The sequence below is a fragment of the Protomyctophum parallelum genome, assembly GCF_964188405.1.
Source record: "Protomyctophum parallelum genome assembly, chromosome: 1".
In the NCBI taxonomy this organism is placed as follows: Eukaryota; Metazoa; Chordata; class Actinopteri; order Myctophiformes; family Myctophidae; genus Protomyctophum; species Protomyctophum parallelum.
Window position 1 is genome coordinate 34604369 of NC_139697.1, and position 21391 is coordinate 34625759.

The 21391-nt window shown below is 43.7% G+C and overlaps 1 protein-coding gene across 3 annotated transcripts in view; it reads left to right on the forward strand.

Moving 5' to 3' along the window:
- nhsl3 (NHS like 3) overlaps window positions 1-21391 on the forward strand; it is a 66079-nt gene that overhangs the window by 32938 nt on the left and 11750 nt on the right. The gene's annotated exons all lie outside the window — the stretch shown is intronic.

Below are 21391 nucleotides of genomic sequence, written 5' to 3' on the forward strand. Positions count from 1 at the left end.
ATGGCGAAGTTAACTTCCGGGTTGGCCTGCAAAGAGACAGCTTCCCTGCAGTGCTCTCAGTAAAACTACTTTCCTTTGTCATCGTTTCCTTTCCCCTCTCCCTCTACACACGGCCACACCTCAATGCTATATGGAGACGCTTACAGTAGTTTAGTCAGTGGCTCAACACTCCAAAAGAGAGATTAGATATTTGCAAGCTGACCTGTTCAGTAGCACAGTCATGGACCGCCCTGTTGACCATTTCAGAGACGACCACATTTTCCGCCCAACAAAGGAAGGGGCTGGAAGGAGCGCCGCAGCTTGTGATTGGGTGAGACGGGCCAGTCAGTGGCTTATAGGGAGCGCTCTGCTGTGTTCATAGGGGGGACGAGGATTTACTATTCTCTGCCTATCGGCTCTGAGTCGGCTTCAAAGGGAACTTCGCAACGTTCGACTCGGCAACTCGCTCGCTTTAGCTTGCAAGGTGGTGGCTCAAGTTCGCTCGAGAGAGACGGCACCCCTCGTGCAAAAGTCCCTCCCTTCATGGGGAGAAAAATTGTCGCATTTCAGAGAGGTGACATATCAATGACGGCTGAAAATAACTAGTATGAATGAGGGAAGATAAATGACAGAAGAGTGCGAGAATATAGGGTGCAAGTGAACCAAACAGTTTGAATTAAATACAACTGTATGTGGGGTTTTTCTGTGTTTTTGTGCGACACTGTTGTATGCCGAAGTAATAGGGCTCAAGTGATTATCAGACCTAATGGTTTGTTTATTTTTTTAAATACGTGCTTCTGAATTATATCAATTTAGTAATTGGTTGAATAATCGCTTAGAAAATGAACAGTTCTTGCAGTCCTAAGAGAGAGACATAGAGGGGGAGAATGGAAAACAATAACCAACCATACAAATTGCGGTGGAGAGAAATATGTAGGCCTACTATGCAGTACATTATATATTGTCACGCTAATTAGGGTGGATCCGCGAGCCCTTTAAAGTCTGTTCCCCCATGGGGTGTTATTCCATATTCCATTATCCCGCCTAAACCCCTTTTTTGATTGCTATAGCCACAGCTAAGACACTCTCCCAGTGCCTCCTTTGAAGATGCCATTTAGCTTCGCCTCTGTCCGTATCGCAGCTGGCTCCCCGCAGAGAGGATAACGTGCCCTCTCGCTCTGCTCATACTTTCACAGTGGTGGAAAGTAACCAAGTACATTTACTTAAATACTGTGCTTAACCGCCATTTTGACCTGAGATCAGATTCTAAAAATGTCTTCTACATCCTGACAGTTTTCTGAAAAAGCTATGTTTCTATGTCAGTCGTTCTTTGATTTCTCAAAAATAGCAGACCTACAAGTTCATAGCGTGCCACTCGGTGGCGCGCTATGAGCTTGTAGATCTGCTATTTTTCAATAGCTAAAGCATAACATAATGCTAACACCAAGTACAATTTTGAGGTCTTTGTACTTTACCTGGGTACTTTTTTTTACTAGTTACTTTGTAGATTTTGTTTATATTGTTACAAAACGTATAGTAGCCACTTCAGCCCTATGTACATTTCGGCGAGTTGAAAATAGCCGATCAGCTATTTCAAAAGATTTTTTACACATTTGAAACATTCTGCCTAACGAGTACTTCCTACGTTTGGTACTACATTGTGATGCCAATGCTTTTGCACTTTTACTCAAGTACATTTTGAAATCCTCACTTCTACTTGTAACGGAGTAGTTCTACATTGCAGTATTGATACTTAAGTAAAACATTGGAGTACTTTTTCCACCACTGCCTCTTTCACCATCACTGATCCTTATTGCACTGCATCTTTTTATGTTCTGGTAATGCCTTTTCGTTGGGTTCCTCTCCTTTCCTTGCACACTGAGGAAGTAGGGCAATACACAGTAAATATAGCCTATACATACTATCATCATGGACGAATTATGGCTTGTGCCACGTGCACAGGGGCCCTGAGCCAATGGGGAACCTTGGATTCAGAATGTCCTCAAAGTCACGCTTCCAAAAAGCTTTGAACTGAGCAGATTGGACTTTCCATTCGAGATACAATGGCCAAAACATTAAAATTATTTAAGTGGAAATTGGCCCTGTACACAAAAACGAAAGCCCCCCCCCCCTGACCCCCAAACATGTATGTTACCCCCGTAACTATGCATCCCTATTCTGTGGGGCGAACATTTGGCGAAAGTTGTTGATTCACAATCTCGATTTACAATGTAAAGCAAGCTTGTAAATCGTCTGTTTCCGTCGACGAGATTTGGTGTAGAGGGAAATGCTATAGCGAACCGGCGGACCCGTGTCAACCAAGTGTATAGAGTTATGTAACCATTATTTTCCTTCCTTCACTTTATATAGAGCTACTGTAAGTCCCTAGTCTCTGTCCCCCACCACCACCACCACCACTTCCTCCAACGTTGGCCTTCAAACACATTCAGAATGTACAGGTATGTCCTATCTCACAAGTAACGACAACAAACGGAATGAGTCGCACTCTTTCATCCGAGCTCTCCAACTCCTTCCCATCTCGCCTGCAGCTCTCTCCGTATGCGTTGCTTCCCTGCTGTGCAGTTTCTATATTCTGCTCTTATGTTTCGTCTCTGTTATGTAGAATAAGAGCAGAGCACTCAGCAACGCGGGCGTGTCGGGGGAGCCATGAAAGCCCTGTTGTTCATCACTTCGCTTTATGCTGCCTGTCTACGACACCTTGTTCTCAGGACCTCGAGGGGCCCGGGGGCAAAACGGCTTGTCTTGAAGCTTACCCGTTTTTAGTTGGGTTTTTTTATGCCACCAATGCATTTTCTCACCTATATACTTTAATTAACCTACAGCACCGTTTCACAACCAGTGGGTCAGGACACATTTGTGTGTCGCAGACACATTTGTATGGGTCCCTTTATTTGCCTTTATTTTGCTTTTAATATTATTATTTAAAAAAACATTTCCCCAAAAAGCTACATTTTTCATGCAAATTCAATGATTTGGTTCAGTAATTCCATGAAGAAATAAAATAAAAATTAAACAAACCATAAATTAGAAAGCAAATGTTTAAGTATAGGCTAGTACTGAAAATAGCACAGTGAGAATGTAGAACTGCTATTTTCACTAGTCCCAGAGAGACTCTTTTGGGTCACGGGCTAAAAAGTTTGTTGAACTACCGATATAACCTTAACCTAGCATTCTCTTCACACCTAAAGGTGTCCTTATTCTGAGAGATGAAGGGAGAATGCTGCATGAAGCGCAACCCGTTCTCTGTTAGCAGAAGCAGGGCCTTGTTGTTCAATCTTTCTTGTGAAAAGCAAATTCTGTGGTGGTGTACAATTGTGGTTCGTGGCCATTTTCTTCAGCGTGAAGATATATACTGAATGAGATCTCCAGAGCATTCCCGTTTGCTGAGGTTCTCATGCCTTCTAAATAACCACAGCTATAGTCCCATGTGGGCAACCTCTTCATATAAACATGTTTTGAACCATGCCTAGTTTAGACTCTGTCGTGCGACGTAGTATAAATTGATCCTAAGAAGAATGCCCTAGCTCCATCACATATAGACTATGTAGGCTAAGCCAGGCATGCCACTGTTTATCTCTGGAACATACAGTACAATGAATCAGACCAGCCTCGCTGTCTCTGGCATAAAGAAGGCCAGTGTTTGGATGGTGTGCTAATGGTGCTCGGCCAGTGGCTTCCTGCATTAGGGCTTAAATTGAGTTAAAGCATTAGAGTCCACCGCACAGTAAACCACTATCCTAGATACGCATAGAGATGCACAGAAATACACACACACACACACACACACACACACACACACACACACACACACACAGACACACACACACACACACACACACACACACACACACACACACACACACACACACACACACACCAATCTTTTAGTTATCGTCCAGAGTTTAACTTTGAAAGGATATATTTCTCCTTTCTTTGTTTATGATTTTGCACAATCTCTGCACAAAGTTCTTGTCAAATCACTAAGAACATTTTTAAATCAGCAGGTTACTGAGAAATGTCCATGAAGCCTCTTAGCTTCTTCCAGTCTGTTTTGACACCATGGTGATCGAGTGAACCTTAACGACACGTGTTATACCATATTAGCGGCATCATGGGACCCATATCGGGAGGATTCAGGGAGGCTAAAAGGCTACTCATGCCAAGCGGGGGCCTGCACCCGCCTCACTCTTTGTATGCCCCAGCTGTTGGGCAGCATGTTGCTTGTTGCAGGGCCTGCACCCGCCTCACTCTTTGTATGCCCCAGCTGTTGGGCAGCATGTTGCTTGTTGCTGTCCTTTCACTCTGATTTACTCCCCTTTTGAAACAGGTTGAGTCAAAAGGGAGCTGTCTTGTTTACCGAGTAGGAGCTTACCGGTATCTCTGGCTGGGCATAACAGGGTTTCACCCAAGGAGATGGCAGAATGAGATATACTGATACCAACATGGCACACCTGGTGTCAGTGGGCAGCGTGCGTGTACCAAATTTGAACTTTTCCTCTTTTGGACACGGACACACACACACACACACACACACATGTGCGTGCGTGCGTGCGTGGGTGCGTGTGCGTCCTACAGACATTGTCTATTCAACGCTAATGTGTGTAGTGTGAGTCAGACGACACATGCTCACTTTGCTCAGAGTTCCAGCTGTGAATCTGCCTCCTTGTTCCCCACAGCTCAACATTCAAGACATCAGCACTGTTCACAACGTGATTCTCAACATTTGCACCTTTTGGTGTTTTAAAGCATTATGTTATACTGTACTTTAGCTATTGAAAAGTAGCAGATCTACAAGCTCGTAGTGCAGCACTCTGTTTTTTATTTATTTTTAATCGTGAAAATGTGTCGCAAATCTTTGAATATATATTCTTTCAGACGAACGTTTTGAACTCATATCTTTGCTTCTGGGGGGTCCCTGGAACAACATATTTTCAGATGGGGGTCGGCGGCCAATGCACCAATGCATATCATTTTTGGGGTCCTTGACATGAAATAGTTTTATGATATAGAAAGTTTCTATATCATATTTGAAATCTGAAAAACCTGTGTTTCTATTAGAAACACAGGTTTTTCAGATTTCAAAGACATTTATAGAATCTGGTTTTGTGGGCACGTTTGTCAAGACTTGTAGAATTTCTTTAAGCCATTAAAACCAGCATAGCATCCATGTTATTTTAGATTTTAGCGTTGGCTATACAAAAATAGCAGATATACAAGCACGTCGTCGCTTTGTGCCTTTCTGCGAGCTTGTACATCTGCTATTTTTACATTTAAAAACAAATCATATCATGAAAGCTTGAGAACTACTGATTTATAAGGCATTTGTAGAATCAAAAATAGCTCTCGTGTTGCATCGCAACTGTATGGAACTGGGATGAACTCTACTGTACATCCTGACCCACTGGCCCAAACACACACACACACACACATGTATAATACTGTACATCCACCCTTATTATATTCTAAGAATCTGTTTCATTGCTTATGTTTCGGAGCGTGGAATCACGCGAATCACATGAGATGAATACATATAGCCTTAGTGCACGTATACAGAGAGGAACAAAGGGTTGATTGTTGGGATCTGACATGTCACCATCTTGAAATGGAAAGGTTGGCATGGGCAGAGCTCTTAGAATTTATGACATTTTGGTTTATCTGAAGGTCAAATGAAGACATTCTATCTCTCTGCATGGTGATCCCAACCAGACAGACAGTGACATTTTGATCATGTGCCTTCCAGAAGCTGAGGAGAATGCACTTGTGCTAAACACAGAATTAATGTTATGTCTTGAAATTCCTGCATCTTTCTTTTTAATCCTCTTCCTCTTTGTCTCCAAATGTAGTCATTATGTCTATTCCCAAGACCCCTTGTATTGTAGTCACAGTGGATCTCTTCTCAGCACCTCAAGCTGAACCCAGACAAGACTGAGCTTCTGTTCTTCCCAGCGAACTATTCCCATAGACAATGCCTTGGTGTCGTCCTGGACAGTCAGCTCTCATTCAAAGCACACATTACAGCGTTCACTAGATCCTGTAGGTTTGCACTCTATAACATTCGAAGGATTAGACCCTTCCTCACCCACGCAGGAGTCAGCCCAGTCATATACTGTAAAAACTTGACTATTGTAACTCTCTCCTGCCTGCTGGCATGTGCAGTGCACTTAAGCCTCTCCAATTGATCCAGAATGCCACAGCATGCTTGGTCTTCAACAAGCCAAAATTCTCACGTCTACCCCTTCCCCGCTCCCTCCATTGGCTCCCAGTTGCTGCCCGCACAGAGTACAAAATACTGATGTTGGCCTACAAATCAACCAAAGGTATGGCACCCCCATATCTACAAAGTCTGATCCAACCCTCCACTACATCCATCTTAGCCCATAGCACTTGCACTAGCCTTGACGACTTTACAGGTGTATGCAAAGGCTAAACTTATGTAATTTATGTAGACATGGCACTAGTGTATAAATCTGTGAGCTAGAAGTTACTGTTGTCTTTGTTCTTATAGAGCTCTAATCCCATGACCACTACCCTCATGGCACTTTCCTCCACCTTGCACATTCGTGTGTCGATCTCTCTCTATAAGAACTTAAATGCTAAATGCCTAAATTGTAACTGAATCATTATCTCTTCGGTAAGTCGTCCGTCAATTCTAATCTCACGTGAATAAACAGTCACGAATGCCATGAACTTGGAACGCCACTATTGGTGGTGGGGTCAGCGTCACAGAATGAGCTTAATCTTGTTCCTGATTTATTGTTGCATTTTGGCTTTGCACTCTGAAAACAGCAGATCTACAAGTTCACACGTGTCACAGTGCGACACGTTGTGAGCATGTAGATCTGCTGTGTTTGGCATGCAACATGGCACGCCACCGCTCATAAATCAGGCATTATTAGGTAATCAATCTGTCTGGTCTCTTGTATACCGGTAGTTGTGTCCAGTTCAGACTGGCAGAGTATAACCCTGACAGCTCCCTGGAACTATTGGTTACTATGTATAACAGTATAAATGTATTTGTGGAAAAGCAATCTGAGAATCCCATCGTCAAATATTCGGGGAAACAGCGGCCCCTGTTGTTCCTCAACAGTCTGTCTTGAGAGACTAGTGGAAAAGAGACCCTTTGGTTGTATGGCTGTACAGCCTGTAAACCCAACAGCTGCTGTTTGTGTGAAACAAGCTGAAACCCTTTACTTGTACTTTCTTTGCATGGTAAAAGCTGTGACTTTACTGTGATGTGACAGTAAAGTCGATTCTGATTCTGGAATGGACAGACGTGGGAATGCCCACACACACCCAGAGACAAAAGAGGGTACCGGTATATTTGCATGGGATTCAGTCAGACCTGGGGGCGACAGACATAGGCCTGTCAGGTCCTGCCCTTCCCTGAGATGGCTCAGTTCTTACAGTAGAGAGCAGTTTATACCTTCCTGAAGACTGAGAGCGACCTGTCATTAACTCATCAATCATAATTAATGAGACGCGGCTTCTCCATCAGAGACGTGGACGAGCTTAAAATAGAATGTGGTCATTTGGCATATTTTTGGGTTCTATACGCTGCTAAATCGTGGGTGTTAACTGAACTCTGAGAGGGTGCGAATGTACCCATAAATGTGTATATTTTTACTCTCTCAGAGTTAAATGAACTATCAGGGTTTTGCAGTGTACGTCCCACTTCCTGTTCTGTTATAGGCATGTCTGTAATGTGCATGCTTTACAACTATGATCTGTTTTCTCTCTGTCATTCTCTTTTAGTTCTCTCTTTCCATTTCCTTCTATCTCTCTTTCTCTGTCGCTGCATGTCTCTGTCTCTCTCTTTCTAAGACTGCTGGAGGCTGATCTGGTCCCCCCCTATAATTTTCAAGGGTCACCCAAGGGACTGCTTGCCTCACTCCCATACACACCAGCTAGCAATGAATAGATTTATTGGCCTGTTTTGAGACTCCATATGAACGCAGCAGCCAGCAGCACTGGATCACCCATGTCTGTGTTGTGTTTCTGTAGTTAGTTTTCACTACGTCAGCCTAGTGGTTATAGTGTCCGCCCTGAGACTGGGAGGTTGGGGTTCGATCCCCGGCCGGGTCATACCAAAGACTAAAAATGAGACCCAATGCCTCCCTTCTTGACACTCAGCATCAAGGGTTGGATTGGGGTGTAAGTCCCTGCTACATACTAACGTCATGTCCAGGGGGTGTACTTGTACATCAAGCTGCTTCACGCTACAGAAACAAGAGATAGGCTCCTGCCCTATGGGCCTCATGGCTCGGCAAGGCTACTATGTCAGCCTATTAAGCTGAATGAGACAAGCAGCAAAACGGCTTTCCCACCCAGAAAACCAACTCCTCTTATATGCTACGAGGGTGAAACCAGAAATACATCAGGGTCCTCCATTTTCAATTCATCAGAACATTTACAGACTTACAAATACACAATTCTATGAAAAAAAGTTAAAAAATTAGTTAAAGAAAGTATAAAGAATTGCAGCCACCCGTAAGTGCGGTTTTGAAGGAGTCTAGGGATTCACATTTCTTAATGGCTGTTGGTAGGGGCATCCACATTTTAGTGGCATAGGAGCGAAATTAATGTAACCCCTTGTTTTGAGCCGAATCTGGGTTGCACGTGGTTTGTTGAACTCCCTCTGGTGTTGTGAGTGTTGTGTGGACTTCGTTATTTTGACAGGTACGTGGGTGTCTTGGTGGTGGAGCATCTGTGTCATTTAAAGTTTTAGCGTTGGCTACTCAAAAATAGCAGATATACAAGCTTACAACCTTGTACATGTACTGTTTTGAGGCAGGACTCCAGAGAAGAAGGGATGATATAACCTCATTGTCAGCTCTGTAGCAGTGGCCGGCAAACTGTGTTCTTCTGGACCGGACTAGTGAAAAAACACGGGGAAGGTTGGCGTATATTAGATTAGTCGATGGGTGGCTCTTCCAAGACAGATTTTGTGCTCTCATTAGAAGGCGGGTGTAAGTGCCATCCAACCGTTTCTCTAGTTTCTTTGAAAGTCCTAAATATTTTTACTTTTAACATTTTACTAAACTGGGATGACCAGAGATTATGCATGTCATTGCAGGCTGACTAGGCCACACCCTTCCTAGTTTGAAAGTCCTTTTGGGAAGAAGATATATATGAACCCAAATACTTGTAGTCATCAACCTGTGTCAGAGGAGTGTTAAGTGTTTTTATAATGTGGTTATTGTTGGATTTGCATATATTTACGTATTCAGTTTTGGTCTCGTTGAGATAAAGACCAACACAGTTGGAGGCCTGCTCAAGAGACTGAAGGAGAGCCTGAGCGTATTCCAATGATTGACTGATAAGCGCGATGTCATCAGCGAAGTCGGTTAGGTATCTGTCTAGGTATCTAGCAGGATGACGAGAGCTTCTCCTAGGGTTCAGTTGGTAGCTCTTATCATTGATAGTATCAACTGACATACGAAGAACATACAGTAGAGTGGCAAGACACTGAAACCCTAACTGCTATTGATTGGTTGATTGTTTGGGAGCCAGTGTTGTAGACCAGTTGCCCATTGCAAGTCGCTGTACTCTGTCCTCTGAGCCATCCCACCGTAATAATCCCAGTTATCCCACGCATAATGAGGCAGGGTTTAGGTCAGGCCAGTTCTAGGTGTGAAGTAAGGTGAAGCAGTAACCTGACCAGTTTGTTTAGACAGGTCTGGAGCCTTGTTTTTACTGCCTTTGTGGTGCTACAGTACCATGAGGTGCATCATGGTAGCTGACCTACTGTAAGGAGGAGATCTTGCTCCGAAATCTTGTTCTTTGGTTGACTTTGCTGATTGCTTTTGTTGGCGTTTTTTTTCTCCTCCACTGGACAGATTGTCCTCTAAAACACAACTCCGGTAGCGATGAAAAGAAAAGGTTAGTGTCTTACTCTTGCCTGGTTGCATGCACCATCAGTGTGTGAATGTGTTCAGAATACATAATGTGTGTGCGCGCGTGTGTGTGTGTGTGTGTGTGTGTGTGAATGCGCATTTGAGTGGTCTGGGGAAAGTGCTGTCCATTTAGTGTTATCGGTTTGAGTCGTATATCACTTCAGATCAGGTTTGCCAACTTTCCTGGCTGAGAGAAACCAGAGGCCCTACAAAATCCTGAGTGTTATAATCTAACTATGAGAATGGACCCCAAATATAGAAATTGAACTGAGGGTCAATTTTGACACAGAGCAGTCAAGGTTAGTCCAGATACAGTGGTGGAAAGTAACTATACATTTACTTAAATTGTAATTGTACTTGTAATTGTAATTGTGCAACACTTGGAAAAAAATCACATGCAAGGAATTTCTTGACAGGAAGTAGCTCATAAAATATTTATTTTTATTTTTAAACATTTTGCAGATAGAAAGAGGATAATTCAAGCTTTCCCTACAGCTGCAATATTGGTGATTTTAACGTTGTTTAATATAATTAGAGAGGACTTTTCTGTTTGGATGAATGGGCTGTCTATGGAAAGTAGCACCTCCTAGGTAGCACCTTGCTGGCAAGATGGCTGTGGTTACCAACTCTCCATCATTTAGCTGGGGACCACCTGGAACCTCAAGGACCACAGGTGGTCCCCGGACCACTGATATACAGTATAGAGAACTGGTTCCCAAACACTGGGTCGGGTCGCGGACCCATTTTTATAGGTTGATAAATAAATTATAATAAAGGTAATTAATATGGCTAATAAGAAAGGACTGTATATTTTAACTTCGATAGCAGAGCAGGAAACCCTGAATGTAGAAATACTTAATAATAATGAGTAATTAGTAATCAGATTACATTTGGTGCTCAATCAAAAAAACCTAGGCAGAGAGCCTGTAACAAAAAACATTATTAATATATTAATTAATATATTATAGGTTATAAACCTTAAATTATAAAGTTAAGAATTAGCTTTAACCTTAAGTAGGAAATACTTTTAGAAAAATATCTTTAAATACCCAAAAGATGAATAATTGAATCCACACAAAAGAAATGATTGTCCAGTCAGGAGCTTATAATGTTTTAGCCTGTTCTCTTTAGTTCGGAGAGCACAAAGAATGAATCCACATACCAGCCAAATTACAAAAAGTCACCAAATGGACACGGTTTATATATCATTTTAATCAAGATTGGGAAAGCTACGTGTCATTGTCAGAACAATGTTGGGGCCGGTCATATCCCGGCAAACCAGGAAGCATAATGCTCATACAGTGGACGAATATAACGTTTGAGACGTAAATAATGTTTAGGGGGAGACATGAAGTCTGCCTCGCTACAAGGTCAAACAACAGTTCTCACAGATACACTGGGTGATCTGTGGCAAACGGGAGAAAACAATTCTTTATCTACATGCTGGCTAGGGGAGAAGTGAGAACAAAATCAGTGGGACAGCGTGACCTGAGGCAATTTAAATACAGGACATGGGGCATATGATTAAGTCATAGGGAACATGTAATACGACATCCACAAACAATTAATGTCTTGATAATTAAAAAGTATCCATCATAGGTCCCTTTATTTTCCTACATTTTGTTTTTAATTATTATCCATTTTGAAAAAACGTTCCTGAAGAAAGCAGAATTTTTCATGAATTAAAAACTAAATTAAATGTTTTCCCCAGTAATTTCATGAAGAAATCAAAGAAAAAGCACTTCTAGTCTCATTATAAGTGTTCAAGTAGTAATGAAAATGGCCGATCGTGACGCGTTGTGAGCTTGTAGATCTGCTATTTTCACTATAGGGCAAATATCTAATCTCTCTTTTGGGTCTGGACCAGAAAGGTTTTGGAAGCACTGGTGTAGAGAGTCATGCAGGAAACTAACGTTTATGTTGACAACAGTCAGTGAGTGATGTTTCACTCACTCTCTCTTTCTCTGTCTTCATCTCTGTCTCTCTAACTATCTCTAGATGCAGTAATGAAACTGCCAGAACACTGCAACATAGTTCAAATGTGACCAATAATAGACCCCCCACACACACACACACACACACACACACACACACACACACACACACTACACTACACTACACTACACTGGAACCATTATTTTCGCTCATTGCATTCGCTTCATTTGTATTCTGCGGGTGCTGGTGGTTCTGAGTTACGAGCTCACCTGTTTAACAGTGAGTGCATGGTATAGCATTAACCAGAGAGACTGTTGGGGGAGGGAACGGAAAGATTCATTGCTGGTCAAGTGCATTTGCAGTTGCACATACAGTATATACTATATACCATTCAGCCCATCCTATTAGCAGTCCGTGTCTTGCTCAAAGACATAGACCTACATGAATATACGATGAAGGACCAGTGGTTTTCAACCAGTGGTCCTTGAGGGGGTTCCAGGTGGACCCCAGCTAAATGATGGTAACCAAATGGACCCTTATTAGAACTTTAACTCTTGAGAGCGTAAAATGAAATCAAATGGACGGGTCCATTTGGTTTCATTTTACACTCTCAAGAGTTAAATTATTGTTAAACACCTGAATTACTTAATTTTACACAATTTAGAGAATGTAGAATAATTGTTATTTTGATCAACGTTTGCCCTTATCTCTCGTGGTACCAACATCAATACAGAATGGAATTGTGTACAAAATGTTATCCAGCGATACCAAAATTTTGTTTTGGGTCTGAGAGGCTAGATATCACCAAATGGTGGTCCGTGGCTCAAATGCCCAATACATAATACAGTATATGCACCTTGACATGAAAAAGGTTGAAAACCACTGCTGTACATGATTATTCTGACATTATTGTAACAGTTGAAAACTGCGTGGTAACAATTATGTGCATATTATGTAGTTGTGGTGGGGCTGTGACAGTGATGATATGACAAGTTTGTGAAAGCAATCATTGAATACCTACTTCGTTAGCCATCGCACCAACACGGTTGGCTGGCTGACCACGATTGTATGCTCAACACAGTTAGCAAAGTATTATTAACCGTTCTATCGCGTGATGGAAAAGGGCATTTATTGATGGAGGGGAAAGGAACTGCTGGAATAATGTGTTCCTTCCACGCGTTATACAGTACGTCCAACCGGGGACGTACGGTTAGCTCAACCGTCCGGGCACCCAGGCTGCCGAGCCAGCCTAACGGCGTGCTGCGGGCTCGACTCCCGATCCTGACGGCCTTTGCCCCCATCTCTCTCCCCATTTCCTGTCAAGTCTACTTTCAACCTATCACTAAAGGCAGAAAAAGCCAAAAAGAAATCTTTAAGGAAGCATGAGGTCGGTCCGTTGCTCTCCCCAGGTTGGTAGAGGGAGTGTAGCGCCCAGGTAATTGACACTGGGTGATAAAATGAGTTACAAAACTCATGGGATAAATATTATAAAATAGAAAAAGAAAAGGGCATTTACATTATGTGATGTGATTCACACCTAATATAGAGGACTATATTATTATTATCCTATTTTATTCATTCCCATGTGACCACCTTCCTGCTCCACCCCATCCTGTCCATTAGAATACTTAATGATACTGTACCGTATGGTATTACCCTGCCTGCTCATGTTGAAATATGACACTGCGAGTGCAGTCATCGTTGAACTCGATGCTCGATACAAAACCACACAAATGGTGCAAAACGGGGAACGACGCAGAGGTGAGGAGGAGTGAGGACATGTAAGACACCTGACGAGTTAAACAGGAGGAAGGAGAGCTGTGTGTGTGGCGGCAGAGCATACAGGGCCACAGCAAGGACATAAATCACCAAGTACAGCAGCAGTCAAGTCCCATGAACCACCTGCCTTTCTGATTTCTACCGGCTGCATATCAATGAGAGAGAGGGAGAACGAGAGATCGGGGCAATTAGGAGTGAGGGGAGATCAAACAGGGATAGGGAGTGAGCTTTGATACAGACCAATGTGAGCTTTATCTGGAAACGGCAAGAACAAAAGACCTAAAAGCTAATGGACAAACTAGTACGTCAAGTCTGTGTGGAGAACAGGCATCTTTTGTTTTATTTTCTCACAGCCATGCTGTGGTTGTGGAGCAGTAACGCAAACACCCCGAGGCCAAACACTGCTTCCACTTGGCAAAGCGATGCATGTCACCACTTAAGAGATGGTATCCTTGGCTACACAACACTCACCTGCTCCGATCCATGTCCCACCCAGTGCACTGACACACATGTGTCACCTCTATATCAGATGGCACAGATTCAAGTGTCTGCTGTTTTCCCCCTGGGGCTTGGCATGAACCAGGAGGACTCACTGTCTTTGAAAGAAATCGATGTCTAATGAAGCTAGTCTGCAGTGACTCAGCTGCTAGGTGCCAACACTGGATACATTGTGATGTGTATGCCAATGCTTGAGCGTGTTTACGTGTTTGATTTTTAACAAACTCTTGGAGTTTCCGACTTCCTATGTATCTCTCTTTAGGATTCACTTGGTCTTTGTTTCTCTCTCTCTGTCTGTCTGTCTGTCTCTCTTTCTGCATCCCAGACTGGGTGAGGTCAGTGAGTGTAAGACAATCTGGGGACGTGAGGGCACTTATTGATCTGTTCCTCTGCAGAAGAAGCCTGGTTCTCTCTCGTTCTCTCTCTCTCTCTCTCTCTCTCTCTCTCTCTCTCTCTCTCTCTCTGCATTGGAGCTAAGAGACAGGTGTCTTGTCACCGCACTTCCTGAAATAATAAAATAAATCATCAATAATTTCCACCTTCCTCCAGATCTGACCCTATAGTCAGTCTACAGTGACTCTCTCTCTCTCTCTCTCTCACACACACACACACACACACACACACACACACACACACACACACACACACACACACACACACACACACACAGAGAGAGAGAGAGAGTAGCAGTCCTCATGGCCAACCAGCCGTAAGGTGGAAACTCTGTAAGCTGCCATGGCCCAGTGGTCTCCATTCTCAGCTGATACTGATGTTGAGGTTATGGGAAGGGCAAGAGAACAACTCTCACTTTTGAGCCTCTCTGTCTCTTGATATCTCTCCCCCCGGTCTCCCTCCCTCCCTCCCTCCCTCCCTCCCTCCCTCCCTCCCTCTGTCCTCCCTTCCGTGTGCAGTGAAATTAGAGGGTGACTTCAGGACATGAGATGAGCTAATCTGCGGCATGCGCTCGCATTTTCACATTTTCCACCATGTGTGTGTGTATGTGTGTGTGTGTGTGTGTGTTAAATAATGTCAGGGTGTGGGCTCTGGTCAGTCCTATGGGAGTCATACAGACTCCAGCTGTGTCCTGCAGACCATGGACTGTGGATCAACAGTACAATCAAATCACTCCCTGGTTCTGCAGTCTCATATACAGTGTATAGCAGTGTACTATTACAGTCTAACCCGAGTAACACGTGATCTTACAGCACCCTCTAGTGGAGCAACAAAGTACAGTACATCAGGGGTGTGACAATGTGAAATCACATCATCAACTCAACAGGAAATAATAGATTTGTTGTCTCCACCAGGCCGAAGGCATGTGGGGAGAGTATGTTTTGCACTCCGTCCGTCCGTGTGTCCGTCCGTCCGTCCGTCCGTGTGTCCGTCCGTCCGTGTGTCCGTCCGTCCGTGTGTCCGTGTGTCCGTGAGCAGCTAATCTCGGCCACCGTTAACCCGGTCGATGCCAAAATTTGCACACACACTCCCTGGATGCCAACGATGAACCTCTGCCCCAAACTTTCCAGAACGGCCTGTTATAGCGCCACCAGGAGGCCGCTTTGTGCAAAACAAGTTTTTGCACAGTACACCTACAGATTTTGTCCAAACATCACGCAAATTGGTACACAGTCTCTCTAGAGCCATTCAACGAAACCGGTCTTTCAGATTTCTCACACTCCATCCTGATTGGTTAAGATTGGCTTCAAAAGTTCACAGGAGTGCTCAGTTTCAAACAAAATGCTGCAAATCATCAACACATCGCGTGATTTCCGTGAAATTGTGCACCCACATTCCCACTAGGCCGAGGACAAAATGCCACATCAACAATTTCAACTCTAACTCAAGGTGGCGCTATAACTGCCCGAAAAGTGTTTTTACCTCTAACTGCACGGATCTGTGGATAACTTTGTATGCCAACTCCCTAGAGGCCAAGGAAAAGCCTTTGCCTGGAATTTTTCACATCTGCTCTTTATAGCGCCACCAGGAGGCTGACATATGTAAAACACATTTTCTATTATTACTCCTTCAGATTTTATCCAAATGTCACGCAAATCGGTACACATGATCTCCATAGTCATGTGATCAAGGCAGGTTTGTTTGATTTCTCATATTCCATCCTGATTGGCCACGATTGGCTCCTACAGTTTTCAGAACTAGCCCGCTTTGTACAAATCGCCACAACTCCTCAACGCAGCGTCCGATTGCGATGAAACTGTGCATGCATATTCCCACTAGGCTGAGGAAGAAATCCTGGTGGAGACCTGTGCCCAGAAGGGCACTTTTTCTAGTTTTAAATATTTTTATAATCAATTAAATCGTTTAGTTTGATTAAGTGTTGCCTAATCTCTAACAGATTCCCGAGCTATACGCTACAACAAACAGGGCGTTGTTTTTTGCCGATGGGTTCCCAGATCAAGTGTTGCCAAATCAGTGTACTCCTTGTGTCTGCGACAAATAAGGTGGAAGTTGTTTTGACCTTTGACACGTTAACGAGCATGCTTTATTGCCTCCCTGAATTCTCAATGCATTCTATTGGGCAGGGTTAACATGACTGCCCCTGTGGGGCACATACTATAAGATTTATGACATTTCTCTAAAACTAACCAAAGTCCAAAATGAGTCAAATTAAACCAAATGGACCCTGACGGTCCGTTTGGTTTCATTTTACGCTCTCAAGAGTTACACTATTGTTAAGCACCTGCATTAGGCTACTTAATTAAAACTTAAAGTAGATCATGAAAAATAATTGTCATTTTGATCAAATAATTGTCATTTTGATCAACGTTTGCCTGTTATCTCTCCTATGGTACCAACATCAATACAGCGTGGAATTGTGGACAAAAGGTATCCAATGGCAACAACATATTCTTCAGTTTGGGGTCTGCGAGACAACATCTCATCAAATAGTGGTCCGTGGCTTAATTGCGGAAAAATGAATGGGCCTTGATATGAAAAACCACTGCTCTAAATTGATTTAGGAAGTTGCAACAAGTTCAGTTTGGGATTTCTGTGTGAAACATTATTGGCCACATAATATTAGTGGTTTTCTACATTGCTACTGGTGATTGGAAATGTGTGAACAGCTTGGTGACATTATAGAAATTCACTTTTCTTCTCAATGGTTATATGTGTGTTGTGTTATTTTGTTTACGCAGAACTGCAGTATTGTGTGCATTGATTCGAAGGCATGTAAGCCGGGGCTCTCAGCCCTCTGCCCTCTCCTTCAAGACCAGATGGTACCTCTTTAGGCCTGCTAATGAATATTGATATGAGGGGTCTTGGTTAACATCGGGGGGGGGGGGGAAGCTATAGAAGCCGGGCCAGCTAGAGACCCCATCATTTGGCAGCAGAGAAAGGTCTGTGCTGCTGCATGGGGCACTTCATATGGCCGGAGTGTGTAAAGGGATTTGCTCTGGAGAACGGGAGCGTTTGGCCACGTCATTGAAATACAAAGCTGGTTTATTATCCACTTAATATAACATACATTCCAAACATGTCCTATTATTCAAAGACATGTGTTTGAGAGAGTGATTTAGATGACACCTGTTATAAGGTATAAAATAAACAAGGAGTTATAGAAGTAGTCCAAGGTAAAGAGTGGGAGACGGGGTTAAGACAATGGCAGCGCTAACTGTCTGGCACGGCTCCCAGGGCCAAAGCTGCTCTCACTGAGTCCCTGGCCTGATCCACCCCACTCACCTCACCTGCAGTCTGACCCAAGACAGTGGGGTGGGAGTAGCAGCTTTTCTTCTACCGTCCTTCACCCTACAATACCCAAGCTTAACCTCCCACCCGCGCACATTGCTTGTCCAGGCTTTTTAGGCAATGCCAGAGCCCTGGGGTGAGGCAGCATGCGTGGGGATGGTGCATGGGGGGGGGGGGGGGGGGGTTTGGATGAAGGTAATTGTTTTAAAACGGCATCGCTCCAGCTGGTCCCAGTTATCTGAGGCACTCTGTCCCTGTGGTGTTTACAAAAAAATTAAAGAATAAACAGCCTTTTCAGGCCTCTCCTCTAGCTCTTAGAGTAGACCAAAAGGCACTCATGGTTATGATTGAATTATCCTCAAACATTGCACTGTTTGTTTGTTTGGTATGAAAACTATCTTCATGCTTTATTACTGCACGCAGTTTGCCAGGAAACCGTAAATACCGTAACTAGGCACACGATAACAATCAAACATAATGACCAGGAGAGATATCACAGTGAGTCAACTCTGCCTACTTTAGCTACTTATACATTATAACTCCACTGTGCTTTTAAACCAAGGGGCGAACAGAAAAGGAATGGAGAAACCGAGAGAGCATCAGTGAAAGTGTAATACAGACTAGTACGATTCTCTTTGTTTAATTTTGGGACACCAACGTCCACATGGGTCACTGTTACCCCTGGGTCACTCACGGGACAGTGAGTCAAAGTGATGCTGACGTCTGCCATGTCAAAATAAAGAGCAGAGGGACGGGGATAGGGGGAAACGGTGCAGAGGAGAGGACATGCTGTCATTTGAAATAATTTAGGGGCATGTTATACCAGAGACCTTGTTTAGATTTTGTTTTTAGTTTACCCGCTACTGGCAAGGCTTTAAGAATGACATTGTGCAGTTATGTCAGTCAGTCAGTCCATCCATCTGCTGTGGTCCTGAGCATCATCTCAAAAGGATACTGACTGGAAAGCCATGCAATTAGCTGTGCACAAGATTCACCATCCCAGTGGATGACCCTTACTGATTTACAGGCAACGCATTGCCCTCTCCTCTAGCTCCTATCGTGCGTGCATGCGTGCATTAGGATATGTGCAAATGTGTGCATGCAGGTGTCTGCTCGTCCGTGTGTTTCTGAAGACGGGCTTTGAAGCCCAAACTTTGACAGCCGTTCAGCACTGTGTGGGGGGGGGGGTGTCTCTATCTGACAATAGAAGGGGAGTTCCGATAGAGGAGAGAAAAGAGAGAGAGGGGGGTGGGCGAGGGCAGCAGACAAGGGGATAAAGCAGCTGGGGTAGGCTGCATGGCTGGACGTAGATCTCATTGTGCACAAGCTTTCCTCCAGTCTCGCTCAGTCACTTTGCAAAAGCTTTGGACACTGTATAACTAAAGGACTATTTCACTCCTTGAGTATCTTTACCTGCTTGGACAAGATAGACGACTTAGCCTACTGATAACGAAACTAAACTGCAACATCGAACCTTTTTGAGGCTTGTCCTATACCTATAACTAAGTGTCTGTCTGCCATGGAGTAGGAAATGGTGGCTTACCTGAGGAAGAGCCTCCACACTCTGCTCTCGGTCTTCAAGAAGAAGGGTGAGTGACAGAGTGAGTGAGCGACTCACATGGATGTTGTTGAAAAGGTAGACGAGGTATAGGCTGATGGTAGGAGCTGTTCTCTATAGGAGCTGCCTGATTCTTGCATATAGGTGTGGATTTGAGATCCTGACTTGAGTTAGTGTTTAATATCTAGATGATAGAACATTTTCTGAAACCGTAGGTTTTTGGTACACTGTTGATGACACAGTGAGACACTTACTACTTACTTAGTTGTCTAGTGGCTTGTTTGGACTCTTATTTGCACAGTGATTTGACAAAGTTGGAATCAATCAAAGATTTTGTTTGACCCGTGACCGTCTTCTTTCTCTGACACGCACATACACAGTATACACTCACAGCAGGTACAGTTCTAATAATGTCAAGTGATGATTGGGACGTCCTCTCTAATGAGATGAGGGGGCCGCATTAACGCTTCAGAGAGTAATCCTGTCTCCGTACCCTAAACTCCAAGACCGTTAAACCTATTAGAGTAGGGGGTGGGGGGGTCTTTGGGATTGAGTGCTACTTCCAGTTCCTCCCTGTTCCAATTCCAAGTGGTTTGTTACCAAACGGCCGTTTGCGTGTGATTGATATATGATACCGGGACCATGTTTCGATGAAAACCACAACAAAACCTGTCCTCTCACCCGACAATGTTGGTTGGTTTATGTAAGACGCACAGGTTCCCACGGTCGGCCACACACAGCAGGGGGCTTTGTGTCTGTGAACATGACTACACATTCAAATGTGTCTGTGTGTATATGGGGAGGGGGTCTTTTACCACACACACACACACGCACGCATACACACATGCACAGTATTACCTAACCAGGTGAGACTGAGAGCCAAGTGTTGACTTGGACAAAGGAGGGAAAGAGGACACCTTGACGGACACAGACCTTTACAGTACTTGGCCAGTGAAACAGGAGGAGACCCAGAGAGGATCTTAACGGTCACTCTACATAAGTGTTTATCCGTGAGTCATGACCTCCAACAGAGACGGTATCTGTGGAGATCTTAGAGAAGGGTCTGTAGGATGTATAAGAATGGTGTTGCGATTTATTCAGCCTTGAGTGTTCATTAATTAATTAAAGTCTGAGAGTGTAACAAATGGTCATGCAAGATATAACTTTTCACGTCATTTACATGAACATTTACTTACTTACTGTCCACTAGTTTAAAATTCAGCAAACCCTTGTGGGAAGAAAAGCCTTCTTTGTATCTACAGTAAATAGGTCAGTCAGTGTTGCTACTAAATTAGATGAGAATTAATGAGACTACTGATTCAGGAAAATGGGACATACTGGTAATATAGTAACTTTGCCTGTAAGACTTTGATGCTGCCCAACTAATACAAATCATGTCTAATTGTAAATTCCTCCTTCACTCCTTTAGTGTCATTGATTGTCATGGAGCTAAACCTATGTTGAAGTCAGGATTACTTAATCCCCCAGGGACTGTCTAGGCAGAGGAATATGTCTGAGGATTATCCCATATAGCCCTGGTTCACCCGTTTTAGTCTGTGTACATGCATGCCATGTGGCAGCACATAGGTCTGATGATACTGTGTGTGTGTGTGTGTGTGTGTGTGTGTGTGTGTGTGTGTGTGTGTGTGTGTGTGTGTGTGTGTGTGTGTGTGTGTGTGTGTGTGTGTGTGTGTGTGTGTGTGTGTGTGTGTGTGTGTGTGTGTGTGTGTGTGTGTGTGTGTGTGTACACACGAACGCAATTGTCCCATGTTCGGGGGGAGAGAAGCCGGATGGGGAGGGTGATAATTGTCACTGACTGCACATACTCCCATAGACATAGTAAGATACACCTCTTCCGGCTCTGGAGCGGATTGCTCTCAACAGAGGGCAAGCCTCTGCGTTGGTGCTTCACAGAAGCTTCCGCATGCGTCCCAGAGACAATGTTTGGTATTTGTATAAAAAATCCATCTTCAGCAGTACACGGACAGTCTTGGTCTTATCCGTGGCAAATTGGAGATTTTCTGTT